This window comes from Danio rerio, chromosome 17, assembly GCF_049306965.1.
Source record: "Danio rerio strain Tuebingen ecotype United States chromosome 17, GRCz12tu, whole genome shotgun sequence".
NCBI lineage: Eukaryota > Metazoa > Chordata > Actinopteri > Cypriniformes > Danionidae > Danio > Danio rerio.
This window is the reverse complement of record NC_133192.1, coordinates 34,281,679-34,304,545: the sequence shown is the minus strand read 5'-3', so window position 1 is coordinate 34,304,545 and position 22,867 is coordinate 34,281,679. Positions and strand designations below refer to the sequence as shown.

The 22,867-nt window shown below is 36.0% G+C and overlaps 1 protein-coding gene and 1 long non-coding RNA gene across 4 annotated transcripts in view; one reads left to right on the top strand and one right to left on the bottom strand.

The window, feature by feature from the left end:
• Nucleotides 1-22,867, bottom strand: part of eva1ab (eva-1 homolog A, regulator of programmed cell death b) — a 40,135-nt gene that overhangs the window by 8,760 nt on the left and 8,508 nt on the right. The window lies entirely within an intron of this gene.
• The window catches only part of LOC141378616 (uncharacterized), a 33,885-nt gene that overhangs the window by 6,396 nt on the left and 4,622 nt on the right, over nt 1-22,867 (top strand). The window lies entirely within an intron of this gene.

Sequence of the window (22,867 nt, the reverse complement as noted above, 5' to 3'; positions counted from 1 at the left end):
TTGAAAGCCACAGTAAGTACAACACAATTCAGTAAGCAGAATTTTTATGACATGAACTTGGTCACAGTGCAAGATACTGAGAGACGATGTGAATGTAAGCAGTTTTTTTATTTTACTCACCGTTTAGGAATGGTTATCTGCTGTCCTATCTATACTACAAGGCTATTTTTTTAAGGTCCACAAAACAGTATGTGACTAACTTGTTGCTCTTGTGGTTAATATCTGTTGATATTTTTGGAAACTCCACTGGACTCCTTTCAAAACAAGTCCTTCTTTCCCACAGAAATCTGATGGGTTGTATCCGGTCGTCGTATCAAAACAGATCCAAGTTGCTTAATGTCTTCCAATATCAATAAGAGATTTTTAGGGCCCTGAAATTTAATCTTTAAAAAAAAAACATACCTAACAGAGTTGGGTGTAATGCGTTACTGTATTATAATTACATTTTTGAGGAATACAATCATGTAGCGAATTACATTTGAAATATGTGTAATTTGATTAGTTACTAAAGTCAATAAAATTGCACTACTTGCATTAATAATATAGTTTTTAATAATAGAAATTGCTGGAGAATGCGAGCTGAAATGGTTGCTGATAAGAGTAGTTGCTTCTTTAATGGAAATACAGACATTACTATGACTTCATTAAGCATTAAAAACAAAAATATTGCTGTGAAATGCAAACTATGTCCAGTCTCTAAAGAACTTTTGACTACTTTTAACTCGACCAGCAACTTGTTTAAGCACTTAAATAGAAAGCATTCTATGACAATACTGGTCACCACCGTAGACACCCAAAAACATGGCAGCCTAACTTAGCCTAAACAGGCTAAATTAGATTTTTGTGCAGGATCGGGAGTGAAGCTATCTTCTGAATGTGAAGAGAAGCGTAGCTGCATGAGGCTGTTCACATATCGCGTCTTTTGCGCACGCAAATATGTTATTTCCAATGAAGGCACGCGGTTTGCGCACACTTATTCGGAGCATAAATTGCACACTATTGCATTTTCCAGGCGCACCATTAGAAAAACGGCTAGTCACGTGACAAGAACTGACCAATCAGTTTCATAATTTGAAAAGAATATACACATTTCGGTACACTAATTACCTCAGACAAACACAGAACACCCATGTGTTTGCATACTATGTATGTCAATGATTACTAGTATACAGTTTTCTTCATGGTTTATTTTGTGATAAAAAGGATTGGAACAAGTGAATAATAAGAGAGTTTTAAGTTTTGGGTGAAGTTTTTTGAATATGTCAAGCTGCTGTGATCAACCCATTGCAATGTTTTTCAGTTAATATTAAATTGTTAAAAGAGCTGCAGTTTCTTTAGTATTTTTATAGGTATATTTTATATGTTTAAAAGTAACCTCAAAGTAAAATAATTTGTAATATAATCAGATTACAATGTTCCAGTAGTAGTCAGTAATTTGTAATCTATTACTTTTTTAAAGTAACTTACCCAACACTGATCCTTGATGCAACTAAATGAACTGAATTCAGTGGTAATGATTGATAGGTTACATAGAATATTACTTAATGACAATATTAATTAAATGACAGTTATGACAATATCAGACTAAATAATGACAATCACAAGAAAAGGAATGTAAACTACTTCCAGATTGACATAACAATGAAATACAAAAACGGAGAACTTACACATAATATTAATATGTGACAGGTAGATTTGGGTTGAAAAGATTCAATACCACATTTTATGATATAGCAATTAACTTAATTAGTGTACTGCATTGCTAATATTGATTTGAAATACAGTGGTGTAAAGTAACTAATTCCAAATAATAGTTTTTCTCAGGAATTGTAATTTGCTAAGTAGTTTTAAAGGGCACCTATGGTGAAAAATCTACTTTTCAAGCTGTCTGGACAGAAATATGTGTAAGTATAGTGTATGGGCGGCCATTTTGGGGTGATATAAACACACAGAGTCCTTTTTTTTTTTTCAATTTAACAACATAAAAACGGTGGACTAATTGAAGCTGTTTTTTGACCGACGGCGGCCCCCCCCGCCCACCGAATTGATTGACAGCTGCGTAACATGTCCCGGTAATCATGTGTTTAATCATATCAACAAAAGAAGACGAGTGCAAAGCATCCGGGAATAAAAAGGTCTGTTCAGTTTGCTAGGATCATCAATCATCATCAAATGTGATCAAGAAGAGTGAGTTTCACAAGTTTAAAATGTTTTAAAACAGTGCACGTGTGTAATGAATTACAGCAATTTACTTCAGCTTTACTTCATCAGCACAGCCGCGTGTCAGAACAATTATGAAAGAAGACGCTTCAATCCCGGTTTGTGGACATTAAGTCAGGTTTATTTTGTACATTAACATAACAGATCTCCATACAGCAGTGGATATTAACCTGTATCCTGTCACATTTGCGTGCAAAAAGAGTGCAAAGCTAAACGCGGGCTGTCTGTCTGTGTGTATGTGCATATCGTGTCTGTGCTGTACTGTACGTGTACGTGAACTTTGTAACGACATTGTGTGTGACTCACCGTTGTAACTTAACACAACAAATTTACATTTAGTGATTTTAGTCAAATGCATCAAATAGTCATAGGTAAAGTTCTTATTGTAGTATTTCTCACAAATTCTATGTGAGATCTGATTCCTTTATATCTGTTTGTTGTCTGACGTAGCCAAGGGAGGAGATTATGGCACACAGAAAGGCATGTAGAAACGGTGGGCAGGGAGGACTAGCCATAAAGGCGCAGTACAGTAAAACCGCCACCCAGTGAAAAAATGTATAAAATAGAATCTTATAAAAAGTATAATAAAAATTCTGATGGGTATTTTAAGCTGAAACTTTACAGACACATTCTGGAGACACAAAAGATTCAAAATAAATATGAAAAAAGGAGTAACCTTGGTGTCCTTTAAAAATGTGAACTTTTACTTTCATTCAATTACATTTTTTTAAATGTATTTGTACTTTTACTCCACTATTTTCCTTCAACCTGCAGTCACTACTTTATTTCTTTCTTGTCTATGGTGCTTGGCTAAAGTACAAAAATTAGTCCTTTGATTCCTGTCCAATCAAATCGTACATAGAAAGTGAATTGCATTATAATGAACAACCTCAAGACATGGGCGAAGTATAAATGCACCAAACATTTTGTAAGCCTTAATGTCCAAGATGTCTAAAATCTTTACACACAATGACTCAGAGACTGCTTATATACTGCATTTGATGATGAGAAAAAAAAGCATGTTTACCCTATAAGGACTGAAATAACCAAACAGCCTTAAAAATCACTAAATGGAATGAAAGAAGAATGGAAGAAAGGGCCAAATAAAGAAAGAGCTGAACATGGAATGGAAGTAAGGACCAAACTAATGAAGGAAGGAACGGCCAAATGAATGAAGGAAGGATTCAAGGAAGGACTGACAAACAAAGGAAGGAAGGAAGGAAGGAACAAACAAACAAAGGAATAAACAAATTATTATGAAGGAAGAAACAAAAGAATGAACGGACAAATGAAAACGAATAAAGGGAGAAACAAAGGAAGAAACATCAATAAAGGAAAAAAGTGAACAAACGAAGGAAGGAAAGTAGGAAGGAATATAGGAAGATAACTGAATGCACTAAAGAATGTTACGTTTACACTTCCCTGCGCACCAACTGCATGTAAACACATCAACTTTTCACTGTGTAATACTCACTACTCTTGAATACTTTTGAAAGGTCTACTTTTACTCATACTTTAAGCAATATTTACAACAGATACTTTACTCGCACTACATTTTTGGGCAAGTAATGATACTTTTACTTGAGTATGATTTTTCATTATTCTTTACACCACTGTTGAATTTTATTAAGTTAGAAGTTATGACTTTAAATTGGACCTTTTGACCTTACTCTTTACATACGAGCTGGCACAATCACAATCAATCAAAAATAAAGTTTGTTATGCTGCTTGATGTTGTAATTTTCTTTTTATATTACTCTGCTTTGTCAGTATAGACTTGAATACACTTGATTGTAGATGAAGTAGTTTGATCATTTCTCCCATAGGCAACTGATTTGAGAGCACTTCCGCATTGCAGATTAAGGTCAATAGATCAGGGGCTTTCAGCTGTTTACTGTAGATGCTATGGACCCTCCCAAATATGATCTCTCCCAGTTTTTTTTTATGTGGATTTTCTTCAAACATTTATACAGATTTTGCAGTCCCTGGATCCCACGTTGAAAACTACTATAGACAATGACATTATGTATTTTGTGATGGATTGATTTTGACAGATTTTTTTTTTTTTTTCAGGCTATTTGAAATTTAGTCAAAACCCTTTTTTTCAACACAGTCTTTGGGCTTTGTTGCGTAAACCATGGCCACCATGTTAATAAAGTCTAACTTTACTAATTAGAACTACACTGGGCCCATTGCATTCTTGAATTAATTAAACTACTGTTCATTATCATTGTCCATTACAGATTCTTTAATTTGGTTTTCAGCTTTGTCCTCCATTTGGAACCACATAATCAAGAGAGAAAAGCAGCAGCTTATGTTTGGCAGAGCTTTATTGAAGACAGCAGCCTGACCAACAGAGCCTGGCTTTAATCAGACACCAAGCCAAACTAAAGCCCGAACCTGAGCTTCAAAGCTGGCACGAGCCAATACTCTTTCATTTGACTTCACAAATAGAAGTCAAGCAAGAACAGCTCTAAAATTACGTCGCTCCTGACTGAATAACTCAAGCAGCCCAGACATTCACCCGATTCAGCGACTGTACATAGTCACAAATAGCCAACTTTTCCAGGCTCTAATAATTTTTACAGGAATTTGAACACCTGTTTTTCAAGTACAACATATGATATTCAAGTTGACACAGTAATGGGTTGAGAAAACAACTGCTGTCATTAGTATTTGCAGCTAGGGTTAAATGTCGACTATAGACCTCCCACAGGCTTGCCAGCCAAACATTGTTCACAAGACAGGTCACTTATAGCTTGCTTGGCCAGGCATTTTCCTGTGCCATCATGTGAATTCCTCAAGAACAAACAAACAGGTGGAAGAGTAAACAAGTGCCTTTGCAAGTGGTTCATCTAAGTGGTTTCATTTTCTGTAGTCAATTCGTAAATAAAAATCCTGCCTTGAAAATCCTCCCTTTATTTATACTACATCATGTCATAGTAAATAACTCCTACCAAAACATATATTTTCAAGAATGTTTCCAGTTTTTTCCCCAAATGATGAATTAGATTTGATTAAATGCAAATGCAGTGTAGATGCTTATGTAGTAAATGTGTTCAACCAACCACAAAATACCCCATATTTTCCATCCATTTTCCTAATACTTAAATATTATGTCATGTGTTGTTCAAATGCACTAGCCAGAAGAGATTTAAGGGATGGTTTAAACAAAAATTTAAATTCTGCCATCATTAAACCATCGTCTCCTTGTTCCAAACCTGATATGCTTATTTCATGCGGCCGCCATTTTAAAAACGAAAGCGAGGCTTTCGGCCTGCGAGGCTTTCGGCCTGTGTAGACTACAAAGAGACAACTGTTGCTGCGGTTTCAAAATGCAGATATGGGGTAATAATCACTTTAATATCATTCACTTAAATTTAATTGAAACAATTAAAAGCATATTAGGCATCAAACAAAATCATAATCTCTTTAATATGCTCAAGCATCCTCCTAGGCATCAGTTCATGGTGGCAGGTAAACACCATTGGGATGCTTCTCTGCTCAGCCTATGTAACTCGGTGAGCGATAAAACTATGCAGTCCTCTGTAGCACACCCTCGTTTTGTCTGTAATAATGTTTTACCGGGACTAAAATTTGTAAAAAATTTTCATTTGCTTAGCACTGATTTGCCATAGTATTCACAAAAGCTTAACAGAAATGACTGTGATTGGCCGTGAAGGTCATCAGTTCATCGCTCTTTACCGAGTGTGAACACAGATACACGGACACTGGATCGTTTAAAAGCTGAGAAGATCAGCGGATCGCTCATCTGTGTTTGATTGGTAAAAATCGGTGAAGTGCAGTGAACTGATTAGTTTACGTTTGTGTTAAGCAGCGCTTAAATGTTAGATGGAAATGGACGTTTTAGGTACACAACATTCCTGTGTGACTCAGGCGATACTTCCGGGATTTTTCCCATCGCAGCCTCGATTTTGCTTTTAAAATTATGTATTTAATTCACAACAGCATCCATCTATGAAGGATGTAGGCTGTCAAACATTCAGAAATGTACATTCATGAGTGGATAGCTGTCAATATTTTTTAAAATGTTTAAATATGCAAACTCTTAGCCAATCATAGTTGGAAAACTTATTTCTAAATGTTTTTTTTATGTATATATATTGATATTATCTCATGACCCCTTTAAAACCCTGTGTAAACAGGCATGCGTGACTTTGCAAGTGCATTTATTCTCCTAAAAATAACCCTAATTTCACAGTCTAGTAATTTTCTACTAAACAAAGTTGCCAAGTCCACTCATAATACATAACTCTGAGCTTCTTTTTTATATTAAAAATTCATAGGTCACAGGGTACATTGTTGAGGATTATTTAAAAAAAAAAAACACAATTCCTAAATGTTGAGAAAAATATGATAAACAACTTTGAGAATGATGATAGTTATAATGATTTCAGCACAATAACTTTCATTTTTGATTCTCAGTGTGGTTTCATTGTAATAAGTTTCAGGCCAATACATAATTGATAATATACACTCACTGGCCACTTTCTTAACTACACCTTAATTGTACTGGGTTGGCCTCTTTTGCCTTCAGAACTGCCTTAATCCTCCATGGCATATATTCAACAAGGTACTGCAAATATTCTGCAGAGATTTTGGTCCACATTGACATGATAGCATCACACAGTTGCTGCAGATTTGTCGGCTGCACATCCATGATGCAAATCTCCCATTCCACCACATGTCAAAGGTGCTTCATTGGATTGAGTTCTGATGACTGTGGAGGCCATTTGAGTACAGTGAACTCATTGTCATGTTTAAGAAACCAGTCTGAGATGAGTCACACTTGACATGATGCGTTATCCGCTGAAAGTAGCCATCAGAGGATGGGTACACTGTGGTCATAAAGAGATGGACATGGTCAGCAACAATACTCAGGTAGGCTGTGGCCCATAATGTGTCAAGAAAATATCCCCTACACCTTTACACCACCACAACCAGCCTGAACCATTGATGGATCTATGCTTTTTATGTTGTTGATGCCAAATTCTGACCCTACCATCCGAATGTCGCAACAGAAATCGAGACTCAGGCCTGACAACATTTTTCCAGTCGTTTATTGTCCAATTTTGGTGAGCATGTACAAATTGTAGCCTCAGTTTCCTGTTCTTAGCTGACAGTAGTGGCACCTGGTGTGGTCTTCTACTGCTGTTGCCCATCCGCCTCAAGGTTTGATGTGTTGTGCATTCACAGATGCTCTTCTGTATACCTCGGTTGAAACAAGTGGCTTTTTAAGTTACTGTTGCCTTTCTATCAGCTGGAACCAGTCTGGCCATTCTCTTCTGGCATCAACAAGGTATTTGCGCCGACAGAACTGTCGCTCACTGGATAGTTTCTCTTTTTCAGACAATTCTCTGTAAACCCTAGAGATGGTTGTGCCTGAAAATCCCAGTAGATCAGCAGTTTCTGAAATTCTCAGACCAGCACATCTGGCACCAACAATCATGCCGCATTCAAAGTCACTTACTGTAAATAATTTTTCTTCCCCATTTTGATGCTCGGTTTGAACTGCAGCAGTTCGTCTTGACCATGTCTACATGCCTAAATGCTAAATTTGCGTTAACGAGCAGTTAGACAGGTGTACCTGATATAGTGGCCGGTAAGAGTAAATTATTTATAATAATAGATAATCTAATAATATTGTGGTTGTTTTGGGCTTATTTTCAAGTTAGCCACAGTGCTACTAATACTCCTAATAAGAATTACTTAGCATTGTTTCTATCCTGCAGAATATCTAAAAGTTCCAAACATCAAAATAAACAGAAAGGAACATCTTGCGGTAAAAATCTATTACATAAACATATTCTTCAGAGGATTGGGTTATAAACTGCACACAAACACAAGGCTGTTTAAATCCCTAAATATCAGAGGGAGCCTCGGTCTCTCCTTATGAAGTGGCCTTATAAAAACACGTCTTCTCGCAGAGGTCTGTTTATTGTGAACCCAAAAGATCCAGTGGAGAAATGAAAGAGAGAGAATTACTCAGACTTTATTATTGTTTTTATTGGAGAGGAAGATTAAACTAGTCTTCACCAAAAAAAAAAAAAGAAATTCATTGGGTAGATTCAGGTTTCTATTCTTAGAGGAAATGTTTAAAAATAGAGGACTACACGCAGTTTTCTAACAGCTGTTTTTGATCAGAAGGAATGGCTTCGGTTGAGGATTATTTAGAGAAAGAATGATAAAGAAATATCGCAAAACGAGAGTATAAAACAAAGGAGTCCCTCAGCCCTTAGTTTTGCAACATAACCAGACCCTTTAAATTCGAATAAACTGAGTGTAGGAGTATTTGCTCAGATGTAAAACAAACTGAATTTCCACCAATAATGACTGTTTTGTATCATGTAATTTTGATGTCATCCGGGAGTTGGTTGTAACCACAAAGCACTCCATCTTCTAGCACCTCATAAAGAAAGATTAGGAGAGATGGATTATATAAATGTGCAGGATGTCTGTGTCTGGTCACATATATTTAACTTTGTCTAATAATTTATTTCACTTAATCCACTGTAAGCCTGTGTGGTTTATTGACTTAACGGACGAGCATATTTACAGAAACTGTAGCTTACAAAGAAAAAAGCAAAAGGTTTTTTTCAGTAACTAAGCTAAATATAAAGTATAATCTTCTACATAAAGTATATAAATTGATTCTAATAAGATATTAATTAAACACAGCTTTTGATCAAATTAGGATATCAATTTAACTAGATTTTATTATTAATATTTGTTTAAGCACAACGTAATTTAAGGCTATATCTACAATTAAATTTGTAAGCTGCGTTTTCGTCTTAAAAACTTCCATGTCCACACTTTCATTTTTAATGTTTTCCATCATCCACATTAAACGTCTGAAAACACTTTCATTCAGTGTTGCACATGTGCACAGACATAAGCCGCTTTTGCCTGCGTCATATCAGCCTGCCGTTTGTTTACTTTTCGTCTCTTTGAGACGTCATGGCAAAATGTCCCAAGTGTCGTCTGCATCCACCTCTGAACAACTGCTCATAGCAAATGTTCATTGTCTTTTGAAAAGAGGCAATAGGGTCATGTACAAACTGACAATAATCTTTAATAAAGCTGTCATAACGGACATCATTTTTAAGAAGGGGGACTGGAGGGTACATGGCCATGGTACACTGGACCAGCTATATCCTCAGGGTACCCGAGGGTTCATGGGAGTATGCCCAACCAGTCCACATGTGTTTTGTGGACTTGGAGAAGGTATTCAACCATGTCACTTGCGGCATTCTGTGGAGGGTGCTCTGAGAGTATGGGATCAGAGGCGGTCTGTTAAGTTCTGTCTCGTCCCTGTACGAACAGAGTAGGAGTTTGGTTCGCATTGCCGGCAATAAGTTAGACTTCATTCCAGTCCATGTTGGTCTCTGGCAGGGTTGCCCTTTGCCCTTTGGAAAAAATGGTTGGAGGGAGTCTGGTTCGGGGACCACAGGGTTTCATCTCTGTTATTCGCAGGCGATGTTGTATTGTTGGCTTCATCGAACATGGACCTTCAGCATGCACTGGGACGGTTTGGTGCAGAGTGTGACAGAGCTGGAATGAGAATCAGCATCTCTAAGTCCGAGGCCATGGTGCTCCACTGGAAAAAGGTGGTTTGCCATCTCCAGGTTGGAGGAAAGTCCTTATCCCATGTGAAGGAGTTCATGTTTCTTGGCGTTTTGTTCACGGGTGAGGGAAGGATGGAAGGTCAGATTGACAGGTGGATTGGTGCAGCGGCAACAGTAATGCAGTCTATGTATCGGTCCATTGTGGTAAAGATGGAGCTGAGCCAAAAGTAAAAGCTCTCAATTTACAGATCAATCTATGTTCCTATACCCTCACCAATGCTCATGAGCTTTGGTTCATGATTGAAAGGACAAGATCTCAGATACAAGTGGTCGTAATGAGTTTACTTCGCAGGGTGGCAGGGCGCACCCTTCTAGATAGGGAGAGGAGCTCTGTCACCTGAGAGGAGCTTGGGGTAGAGCTGCTGCTCCTCCACGTCGAGAGAAATCAGCTGAGGGGGCTCGGGCATCTGTTTCAGATGCCTCCTGCATGCCTACCTAGGGAGATGTTCCAAGCATGTCCAACTGGGAGGAGGCCTTTGGGAAGACCCAGGAAACGCTGAAGGGACTATGGCTGTTTCTCAATTCCAAGAACGCAGAGAACGGACTTGTGTTCTTGTGGAGAGCGGTCTTGCCAGGTATCCTCGGAAGAACGAACTCAGGAGACCGCGAGGACAGAGAACGCGTCCTTTGAGAAATGGGATACTACGTTCTTCCTGATGGTCACGTGACCTTCACGTGTTTTAAATGGTAAATTATTTAAACATTACAGCATTAATACAACGATTTATTGTTTGTCCCCTTTTCAAAATATATACTTTGCATAAAAACATGATAAATATACTCTGCACAATATAAATAAAACAGATTTTAATACGAATTTCAGCAAACAAACACCCTTAATGTGTTTATTCCTTTAAGATGTCCATGGTAATGTTTACTTTCACCGTTGAAACTCTTGAAACTCCTGACGTAAGTGATATCTCTAAACTTTAATAATACATCTAAATAAAATGCAGCGCTTCCCACCTCCAGTCGCAATGACTTCTGGGACTTCAAGAGCGAGTTCGGTGCTCAAGTCTGCATCGTTGCGTCCTCAATATCAAGAACACATCCGGGAAGTTTCATGCGTCCTCCGTACTTGCGGTCTTGAGTATTGGAACTGAACTTGGGCAGCTGATGATGACGTTGCACGAGAACACGAGGACGCAAGACCGCTGAAGAACGCATATTGAGAAACAGCCTATGTCTCTTGGCTGGCCTGGGAACACCTCGGGATCCCTCCGGAGGAACTGGAGGAAGTGTCCAGGGAAAGGGAAGTCTGCGGTTCTCTCCTAAAACTGCTGCCCCTACGACCCAGCCCCGGAAAAGCAAATTCATTAAAAATGAATGAATGAATAACAGGCATCATCCACAAAATTTGCTTTACAATGTTGTCCGCTATGTTAGTTGAATTAAACACATTACTGAATGAATGAATCATTTCGAAAGTCTCTATTTTTCAAGTCCAAACAGCATCACAAAAATGGCGTTTTCAAATGTATACACTTTGAACTGCATTTTCAAATGAATCATTATTTCATAAAAGATCATTTCAGTTCCTAAAAACGCTGTCTCAGTGTGGATGGAAGGCCAAAACGGAGAGAAAAATATGCATTTTTAAATGAAAGCGTATCAGTGTGGACATTTTTTTATAAATCTTTAAATTGATTTAAAGACAAAACAGTAAAATAAAAGAAATCAATCTAACTTTCCATCACAACTGAAATTAAAACATTGTTATTCTGTCATTTTCTGACAAAAAATGCTGTAGATTTTATTTAATCTCTTTTTTTATTTTATTTTTATTATTAGACATTTGAATATAACATATTTTAACATTTTGCTCAAATCCATACTCGAAAAAAGTCAGAACCTAAAAAAAAAAATCAATATCAACTCAGTATTTCATGTTAGGGCTTGACGTCCTAAATAAGGCCATGATTTATTTCACTCTCATTTGCCTGCACCACACCGCTTCACCCTCATTATAATCACAAAACATGACTTTAGGCAGATTCATTTGCCAACCTTAATGCTACACTTCCTCTCTGCCTTGTTTTTTTTTATCCTTTTTTTCTCCCTTGGCTTTTTTTCTTCTTCTCTAATATTAGGTTTCAGAATGCAGGGCCAGTCTCGGCTCTCTCCAACTCAGCCTCTGTTAGCTCAGTGAAGCAGAACAGTGGAGCTGGAGGACCTAAATGTACTTAACCCCACACAGATGGGAAGCGAAAGCTTTTCCATACCTCAGCTAGCCTCCACCAGCACACAGACGGACAGAACGCTGCTATTATTTAACAGCACTATAGTCATTTGCTTTTCAGAACCGCTTTTATAACGCCACATTTAACTGTTTATTGTCACTATGAAAGATTTATTTGGATGAAAAACAGAGGCCAGTTGAAGGATTGTGCCCTTTTGTACTGATTTAGCACCGGTTTCTTTCACCCTTGACCACCATGAGAGGAAAAAAAAGACAGTTTTGGATGCATAGCAGAGCCATGTTTAACATACTGAGCGTTTTTCCTGAGACGGCAAGAAAAACATGATGAGTTCATTTAGGGCTGGCTTCTCTGAAATAGAGCGAACAAAACTTTGGACTAAAGAGAGCTTTTAGTAGAATCACCTTTTTTGAGCACTTTAGTGGAGAGCTGTGTCCAAATGGATGTGAATGTGTTTGTATAACTATGTGTGCCTTGGCTCTACACGCTTAAACAGATCCCAAATGGTTTTCATAGCGAGTGATGCAGTGTATGGACACTTTTGAGATTCCCTAAAATAAAATTATTTTTCTGTCAAGCGTTATTTTTTATATTAATTACATTTTCATTGCCAAAGTGTGAACCAATTAGAACAAAACTTTATAAAACAAGACTTTCCCCAACCTTCTAGCTTGTAGACTTTTTTATGGAAAGGATATTTGTAGAAAAAATAAATAAATAAAAGGATCTGATGTTGCATTCTATGCAAATTTACATTCTATGTCACATAAAACGAATGCTTATCCTGTCTTTCTTTTCTTTTTTTATTTCTTTAAAGCCTGTTTTAAGGTTTTAAATGAATAATTAAAAAATAAATAAATGAACAATCTGTTTTTCATTCATTCATTCATTTTCCTTCAGTTTAGTCTGATCTTCAGAGGCCACCACAGCGGAATGAAAGCAAACTATTCCAGCATATGTTTTACACAGTGTTTACCCTTCCAGCTGCAACCCAGTATTGGGAAACACACACTCACATTCACACACTCATACACAAGGGCCAATTTAGTTCATCCTATAGCGCATGTTTTTGGACTGTGGGGAAAACTGGTGCACCACACGAACACGGAGAGAACATGCAAGCTCCACAAAGTAATGCCAACCGGACCAGCCGGGACTCGAACCAGTGACCTTCTTGCTGTGAGGCGACAGTGCTAATAACTAAGCCACCGTGCCGCCCTTAATCTGTTTTAAATTATTTTTATTTTTTTGTTGTTTTTATGTCTTAGTTATTTTTTTATGTTTTTTATTTGTTTTTATGTAAACTGCAAAAAAACGATTTTCTTAATTTTTTTTGTCTCCTTTCTAGTCCAAATACCTAAAAAAATTCTTAAATCAAGAAGAGTTTTCTAGGCAAGCAAACCATATAGTCTTGTTTTCAGAAATAATGTGCCAAATTAAGTGAGTTTTTTTCCTTAAAACAAGCAAAATAATCTGCCTTATGTCAAAAGGCAAAACAAGATTATTTTGCTTACCCCATTGGCAGATTATTTGCTTGTTTTAAGGAAAACTCACTTAATTTTGTCATATTATTTCTTAAAACAAGACATTATGTTTTGATTGCCTAGAAAATTCTTCTTGATATAAGAATTTTTAAATATTTGGACTAGAAACAAGACAAAAAATATTAAGTAAGAAAAGCATTTTTTGCAGCGTAAAACATTTTCAATTATCATTGTGTTTGAAATGTGCTACATAAATAAACTTGCCTAGTCTTGCCTTATTATGTTCAAAATAATGCAAAAAGCAGCTGTTCTGTATTTTTAATGTCAATGTGTCATGCAACATATCTATACCAAAAACAAAACTGTATGAATGGTAATAAATTATATGGTAGCAATAATTTAGTTTTACAGACTGAAAGTAAATAAATAAACAAACGTATTTTATGTAAAGAGCCCCTAGTTTGCATTACAAAAGGTAATATTTTGGTTTGCTGATATGCTTGGAAAGTCAAAAATACTTTTATTGTCTTATAATAAGCATTTGCCTTTACCTAATTTTCCCAACGACTCTTGTATGATTTTTTCAGCAATTCATTTGATCCCAAATCCCTCCTTAGTGCAAAGCTAATCTGCACTGATTGGATCGATGACCCAGTCTGTTGTGATTGGTTGACTGCGTTCAGCGTGAGACAGATAGAAATGCCCACCACGGCTACAGTATGAAGTAGCAGAAAGTTTGAGAGCCTAATGCAGGAATGCAATAAATCAATGCAGTTGAACACCAGCATATTTCTAAAAACCTATACGGAAATACTGATATCTGTGCTGGAAGGGTCTTTATATACAGCAGGTGGCAGTATATATATTTTTCTTCGACAAAGAAAAACCAGAACTGGTGCTGCACACATAAAAATTGTAAACAAAGCAGCTTTTAGGTGCCATTTTCATATTACTTCATCACAGAGGGATTCACTCGTGCAAATATGTCTGATAATTAAAATCGTTTACAAATGTTTACGAAATGTGAAAAAAAAAGTTTTGCAATTATATTAGCAAAACTTTTGCTAATGTCAACATAAAATACATAAACTTTTCACAATCCATTTTCTTAGTTTAGAAAAGTACAGTCATTTTCAAACCAAGCAGCTAACTGTTGGACAGTGTGGTAGATTTAAAAACAACAACTAAGTCTGCATCCTGGATTCCAATTGAAATGAAATAGGGTACATGCAGAGCTGTTGCTTTCCATACTGATAAACCTCCGGTAAGCGGTTAATGTGACTTTTCAAGTTTTATACATTTCCTTTTACAGCATGGATGTTGTAATGTTATTAAAATATAATCAGTTTAACAGACTTCAGTGTTCATTTACTTGTTGAAGCATAAACCGAGATGAAAAGCCGTTTACTCGCACACACTCGTCAGCATTATCAGGCTAGCGCAGAAACGCCATTGGAAATACTGGATTAAAATAAGTGCAAATACTTTAAAGACATGGCACGGAAAAATGAAATTTGATGCAGTGCTTCTTGTACATTCTGAGACCCACTTTATAGCGTGTATCACTTAAGCAGTTTATTTTCAAAGAAAACAGACCTTAAACGCGTCAATTTAGCAATGGCATACAGTTCACCGGAAGCATTTGACCCAGGCTACTGACATATCTGCTTACTCATACCATATTGGCCTTGATAATTTTAGAAAGCAATGAGATATGTGGCTACACATTTAAAGTGAAGAATGTTTCAACAATAAAAATAACTTTATTGTACTATAAGGAACTCTTTGTGCAATAGAAATGTTAAAGGTACTTTAATGGAACCACTGATATCAATAAAGAACATTTTTTTAAGAGTGTAACTGGCACCACATTCCCAGTTGAATCATATTCTTCACTTAACATTTCTTTAAATTTATGTAGGAGGTGTAGGTAATTATTCCTGGAATTATTAACTTCCATATGGGCATGCAATATGTGCAAATGTAGTTCAGGCAGAAACATACCCAGAGGCTATTAAGTCATATGTCATCTATACTTGTTAAAAATGATTCTTTTAAAAACAGCTATGCTTCATAAAAAAAAAGAAAAACCTATAATATTCTCAGCATTAATACCTTGTAACCTTCATACTATTCCACCGTCCTTCACAAAGGTCCTGTTGCTGAGAACACAGACTTAGCTTTACCACGTAAGCAAGCCGGAGGCAAGATTACACTCTTCCTGACAGATCAGACTAACACACATGGAAGCACATGCATTCAGAGCAGAGACCCCACAGGATAAGCAAACAAACATTCAGCCAGCCCTCTCGCCTTCAGTGCACCACATGGCACACAATATCCTCATAGATTAGCTACCTGAGATGACTGTTTGACCATAATGAAGAACACTCGAATATTTGTTTCATTTGGAATCTTATTTAAATTGTATCATGTGTCATAGGCTATAAATATTATTTGTTTGAAATTGTGAATCGAACTGGAGCAACACTATCAAGCTATTCAATAATGAACAGTTTCCTCCAGTGTGTGATTTATAGGTGTTTTCTGTTTATTTACTTTCAAATTGCATTATTGGCTTTTGATCTCTGCAAGTTTAATGTTGAAAGGTTAAATAAAATGTCAGTTCTCATTGTCTGGGTAAATTACAGTGCAGAAGCAGGTAGTGAGCTAACACAATCTCATGATAATTTGTAACTTTTTGATTTAGTGGCTAACTTGTATGAATTTGTACGATCTCATTCATACAATTTAGTGCGATTTGCAACATAATGTAAACAAACTGATTACTAATAATTCCAATAAAATATTACAGTCTACATTTAAAATTTCCAGTATTAATAGTTGATGGTCCAATTTTTTTAAGTATTCAAAAGCGTAAAGAATTGTCAACGCCAATGGTGTAGTGCAAGGGTTCTTAACCTTTTTCACATTTTGGAACGCCCACGTCTGAAATTCTTTCTAAAACTAATTGTCTAGAGAAAATGCTTATTTTAAACCTTTATTTATTATCAAAACATTTATTTTGCTTATACTATTATTATCTTATGTTTCTACAGCATTTTATATAAAAAAGAAACATTATATACATGTGTATTTTTATTTTATTTTCAGTTGCCCATGTCAGACCCATCTGGGGTAGCCCATGGGACTCACCTGTGATTTCCCAGGCCCATATACCTACCTGGGATTGCCCATGCAACAGTACTCTCTACTGTTCTATACATTAAAGTTGAAAACCCTGAAAAAATAGTTATATAAAAAAAGTGTAAAAAATTGGAAAACACTACTTTTTTTAAAAGGTCAATACTTAAAACAATAATATTTACAAGTAGAATATCATACTTTCTACTTCAGCATTTCATGTTTAACTCAATTGAAGAGTTCAGATGCAAAAGTCTCTAAGTGCACATGACGCAGAGAAAAAAAAGAAAAGAAATTCAGACTTTTGCATCTGAACTCAACTGTTGTCATTTCTTTATAATTATATGTAAAATAACATTTTTAGATGACATCTATTTCCGAGTAAATCCAACACATTTCTTCACACATACAGTATTTGTTCATTGATTAACTTTTTGTAGTCAAAAACAAATCTTAATCTTTAGTCCTTCCTGCAACAATCTCTTCTTTTTTTTTTCCTGACATTTTTTTTTATTAGCGTGAGGGCGGTACAGCCTGTCACTCAAATGAGATCAACCGATAGCAAACCACAACCATCCAACCAGTTCCAGATGGACAAAATCAAGTTCCACCCTGCATTTTTCTTCAAGAAGCTGTTTCACTCATAGATGTCACAATATGGAAGAAAACACTTCCATTTCAAGTTGACTTGAAACTAAATCCTGAGTAATCGAAACAGCTGGTTCAAGTCATTTACTACATTATGTGTAAAATAATCTGAAGACTGGAAGTAAAGGAATTCATTGTGACTAGTGGTAACAGCAGCTGAACTGTTGCTGTCTCTGTTGACCTGCTTGAGGCGACGGACACCTGGCTCAAAATTAAACAATTAGCTCCTCCATAATTACAGGCCCAAGAGTCAGCCCTATTAACATCAGACATCAACTGATCTGCATTGTAATACTTCATTTGGGAAAGAAAGAAAGAAGCTGTCAGGTCAGACAGATGCTAAGTATTACCATATTTGTGCAAGATCAAGCTTGAACAGAAACTAGACTGCAGTTCAACTTCCATCAGTTTCTAATGCCGATTAGACACGCTGGCTGCCACAGAACTGTTAAAAGTATTTTGGGTCTTATTATTGCCGGGCTTGTTCACCACACAAACTCATGAAAAGCATTTGAGGGATGGTTCACCCAAAAATCAAAATTCTTTCTTTATTTACTCACACATATGATCTTGTTCCAAACCTGTATAAATTTCCTTCTCGCATTGAACTCAAGCACAGAGCTATGTATAGTGGCTATAATGAAAGATATCTAAACTATCTATTGTAACATTACTGCTAACTCATATTGAAGTTCTTTTAAGGGCAAAGTTTGCTTAATAGCTATTAAACGAACACTTTCTTGACTGGTTTAACTCCTTATCTGTATCTAGTCTAGTTAAGCATAAATTATTGAATCGGATCAGATCATTAGCATCTTGCAAATAAGAGTTTAAATAATTTTCCTATTTAAAGCTCGACACTTCTGTAGTTACATTGTGTATAAGATCAATGAAAGATTAAGTTGACACTTTCTCCTTCAATATAGCTATGCTAATTTGAGATGCTAACGGTCTAATCCAATCAATGATTTATGCTATGCTAAGCTAAAAGTGCTAATAAATTGGCTAAATGGATTTAGAATTGGTATAACTTAGCTGTTTCACTGTAGGGGACTTGTAAAATGAGCCTAAAAAGTGGAGAGTTCCTTTAACATCACCTCTGTCAAGCTATTTCAGGCATTTGCATTGGGAAATCTCTCAAAATTGCTTGATAAACTTAGAATTAAATAACATGCATCAAATAAGCAACATATGTGACTTGAACTATTATAAATAGTCAGGTATCCTCTTAAAAAATGTCAAATTCAAAGGTGGACCAGCTAATCTTTTATTAATGTGATTTAGGATGACTTTAGTTAGCTTTTTAAAGTTGTAGTTATTCCGCCTTTTTCATGTTGCACTGTCCTCCATGTCCGACATCCATGCACTGTCCTCCATGTCCGACATCATGGACAGTCTTTGTTTATCTTAAGTTCTCATTGACAATAACTCTTTTTGCATACTTCTACTTTAGGGATAAACCTTATATTTTGTTGAATTATGAAAAACCACGAGTTGCTTACTGTAAGTAATGCCCTTTTCTATTTATGTATTTATTATTCTATTTATGTATTTATTTCTTCATTTAATATGATGTAACCACTGTGTTATTTCCCACAACAGGAGAAATGGATTTGGAGAGCTCACTGCGAAGTGAAATTAGTTTAGAAATTTACCCTAATATACTGTTGGGGATGTATTCATCCAGTCTAAGGTGATTTTGAGTTTTAATTTGGCCATTTTTTTAATCTTTTATCAAAGTCTTAAACATGTGAAACAACAGTGCCTTTGATACATTGTTTTTGATTTTTTTTTTTTCTGTCTAATTTACTGTTGGTGTCTGTTTTTGCCCAATTGACTTCTATTATAACCACATTTGTTTGATTGCAAAACTATTACAGCTTTTAATCATACTTTTTTGACTGTTGTTGGTTTTTCCTGTTGGGAAGAGGTTAGATTTGTCATTTTTACTGTTGAGCATCAGTTGGCACCATTAACCCTTAGATAGGCTTGTGCAAAAAAAAGCTTAGTTTCTGGATTTTATATGAAATATAAAATATGAAAGTGACCTTTGTGCACTTTTTACAGCAGTTTAATTTAGTGGATGTTTTCATCCCTAACATAACAAAAGGATAGTAAATTTGAACAGTGCACAAGGGTTAAAAATCTCTGCCTTGTTCGCTTTGCAACTTTAAAGTTAGTTTTTAACTATAAATAAGGGTATTCTTTAGATTTAAATTTATCATTTGTAACTTTTGAAAGAAAAAAAGGTATTTATAAGGGGCTCTAGACTTTGTCTTAAAGGTTTGAAGTTTACAAGTTGCAGTCAGATTTTTAAATAACTTTTTAAAAAATTTATAAGGTGACTCAGCAGTCTGAATATGACATATGACCAAATCACACCAGCGTGCATGTTTTGTATAAACAACTGAACAATAATTTGAAGTACGTAAATAATAAAATAATTGATTCAGTATAAACATAAACACAATATTCAATATAAAGACAAAATAAAAGAGCTTTTAAACATGATGTGTCTTTGATGACACAGGGCAGTGGAACAAAAAAATCCAAAGTTTAGAGATTAATTTTTAATGCTGTTTTTTTTTTAAGTGATGTGTCATTCATGAGACACTGCCACAGACACAAGCACAATACATTAATCATGTCTGTCTTGTGTACTTTTACTTAACACACACATAAAAGGAAAATATATCAGTAGTAATCAATTCTGCATGAACCGCCTCCTTTTGTGAGTTCATTTCAGTTGCAAAATGCTAAAATTGCAGTTTTGCAGGAGACATGTTGCAACAGAAATGACGTAAACCCTAAAATGGACAACAAAACCAGCCATTGTTTCTAGTTTATTTCCTTGTATTTATTTTGTTTTAACCATAGCCACTTGTTCTTGTTAAATTGCTGAACTGCAGCCTGTTGGCAGCGCTGATGTATGCTGAATCATGAAAGCATCTGATTGGCTGGCCGCAGTGCAGCAAAAAACATATCTCATTTAAAACATAGGCAAATCCTTGAGTATAAGGGCACAGGGGCTCATAAAACACCACATGCTGACTGCAGAGTCCTGTGTATTTTTGAGCCTGATTCATAATGACAGAAGGCTTTTTTTCCCTCGCACTTTGTAGAATTGCATTATAAATGGTGTATAGTGACTTCAAGCAGCCAAACCAGCAGGGTTGGGGATGAAATAAAGATTGGAGATCAACTAAAGTGAAGAAATGGGGGGCATGGAACAGGCTTAGGACACATTTGAAAACTGTGTGCTGATGCTAAATTGTTATTTATAGTTAATTAAAATACTAAGAAGAATTATAAGTAAAATGGAACTTTTTTGTCTTTTATTGGCAGTCTTTGCAGTCCCTTTATTGTCAAATTTACACAATGCAAAAAGACGGCAACACCAAAGCTCCAAAAATGCCAGTTTATTAAATTAGAAAGGCTGATACAAGCCACCTTTTGTACATATTTTTTTTCCAAATTTGCACAATGCACATTTAGAAAATATGATATTTAAGTTCAGTCTTTCAGAAATAATGTAGATAACCATAGGCCCTTTATTTGACGTTTACAAACAAAATAGCTGCAAGCAGCAATTAAGGGGCCAAGCTCTACAGAAGCAGAATGAAGAGCTAAACATAGCAGTGAGCACACGACCAGCTGCATTTTAAAGACATTTGAAACTGGTTTCAAAAATGGTAATAGTCAATGGGTTACGATATATATACAGTTTGATGCTAAATGTCAAAGCTTTCCAGAGATACAACCTCAGATGCAATTTGACAATACAAATTTGCAAATGCTTTTAGTCTAAAAGCCCATTATTTTCTCTCCATGGCTCCATTGGCAGGTTTCCTATTCTATGTTATTCGCAACACCAACTCCACCTCAATAGTGTTCCATTTAAAAGACTCTGTGCTTTTCCTCGACATATTCGGAAGGTTTAAAAAAGCCAGAAACAAAATAAACACTTGGCAGTCATGACAGTAAAAAGCGTCTTTCAACATAGCGCAGGAGTAGTAGACAGACAAAAGTGTTTTCTCTGGTTTCAGTGTCAATGACCAACTTTTGTGAAACAATTGATGGCAATAGTGTGGACAGGATTTTCAGATTAAGGGCCCTATCATACACCCGGCGCAGTGTGGCGGAAGGCGTGGCGCAGTAGTCTTTTGGTAGTTTAAGCTTGGCGCAAGAGTCGTTTTGAGACATTGCGCTACGCTGTTTAAAAAGCAAATGCATTAGCGCTCACTTGTGCGCCTATAGGCGTTCTGGTCTAAAAAGGAAGGCGTTCTGAGGTGGACTGCTGGCGCGTTGCTATTTTGAGAAACTATAATAGATTTTTCATTAGACCAAAACTAACCCGGTCTAATCTTCGGCGCAGATTTGCGCCTCGCTTACGCACTGCTTAATACGCACAAGAGAGCAGTAGGCAAATATCTTTACATATGAAAAAATGTAAATATTAAGGATATATATAGGATATAATAAGAATAGATATAGGATATAAATATAAAGGATTAAAATATTACAAAACATGTTATTTTCTAGCCTACATAAATATGAAAAACCACTGCTTTTATGTCTTCATCTCAGGAGGCTTTTTCAGTTCATTCATAACAATTTGCTTTTGTATAATGTTATTATTATTAGCAGTATTATTTATTATATCCATATTTATATTAGTTTTTTTTAAAACAAGCTTAGATTTTCCCACCTGTCAGGTTTTAGACCATATGGGGCACAGCATGTGTTTTAGGATATAACTCAGGTTTTTGAGCACATTTTGCTATTATTATTCATTTATTCGTTTGCTGGAAATTAGAACTGAATTTAGAAATAGTTTTGAAACGAATATTTGCGCTTAACAAACAAAATTATTTATTTATAGACTAGTTAATGTCTGTGCATAAAGGTTTCCCTATCCAAAAGTGAAAGTGTTCCATTATCTCTCATTCTCACGCTGTAGATGCTCTGTTTCTGTTAAAAAACTGTTAACTGTTTGCTTGTGAAATGCTTATTTTTTCCACTTAGACTTATATTGTGTCCTGTAAATAGCGAATGCGCTCTTGGCGCGACGCAGCTGACTCTTAAAGGGAATGGGAGATGAGACTCTAATTGGTTTATTCTTAAAACACACCTATAACTCATTAAGAAAATAAACTCAACATTTTTGGACCATGCTCCAAAGCGCAAGACAGATTTCCCGTCCTTAAATTAGCAAAAACGCATCCTGACACGCCCTGAAAGCATTTGCGCCCTGCGTTTTGCGCTTTGCGCATGGACCGTCAAAATAGAGCCCTTAAACTGCATCTTCAGACTAATCTGTATTTATGTAGATGTGGTCTAAGTTGAGTCCACGTTTTGGTGTGGTCTATAGATGCTCTAAATCAAAAATGTGTTTTTCAAAACTATTTTACAGTGGCTGACGAAGGCCATTCAATTATGGGATATTTGGTATCGATGTTCATGTCAGGATTATAGTTGATTATAGTTTTAGACCACGAGTTGGAGCTGTCTCAAAATATTTTAGTAC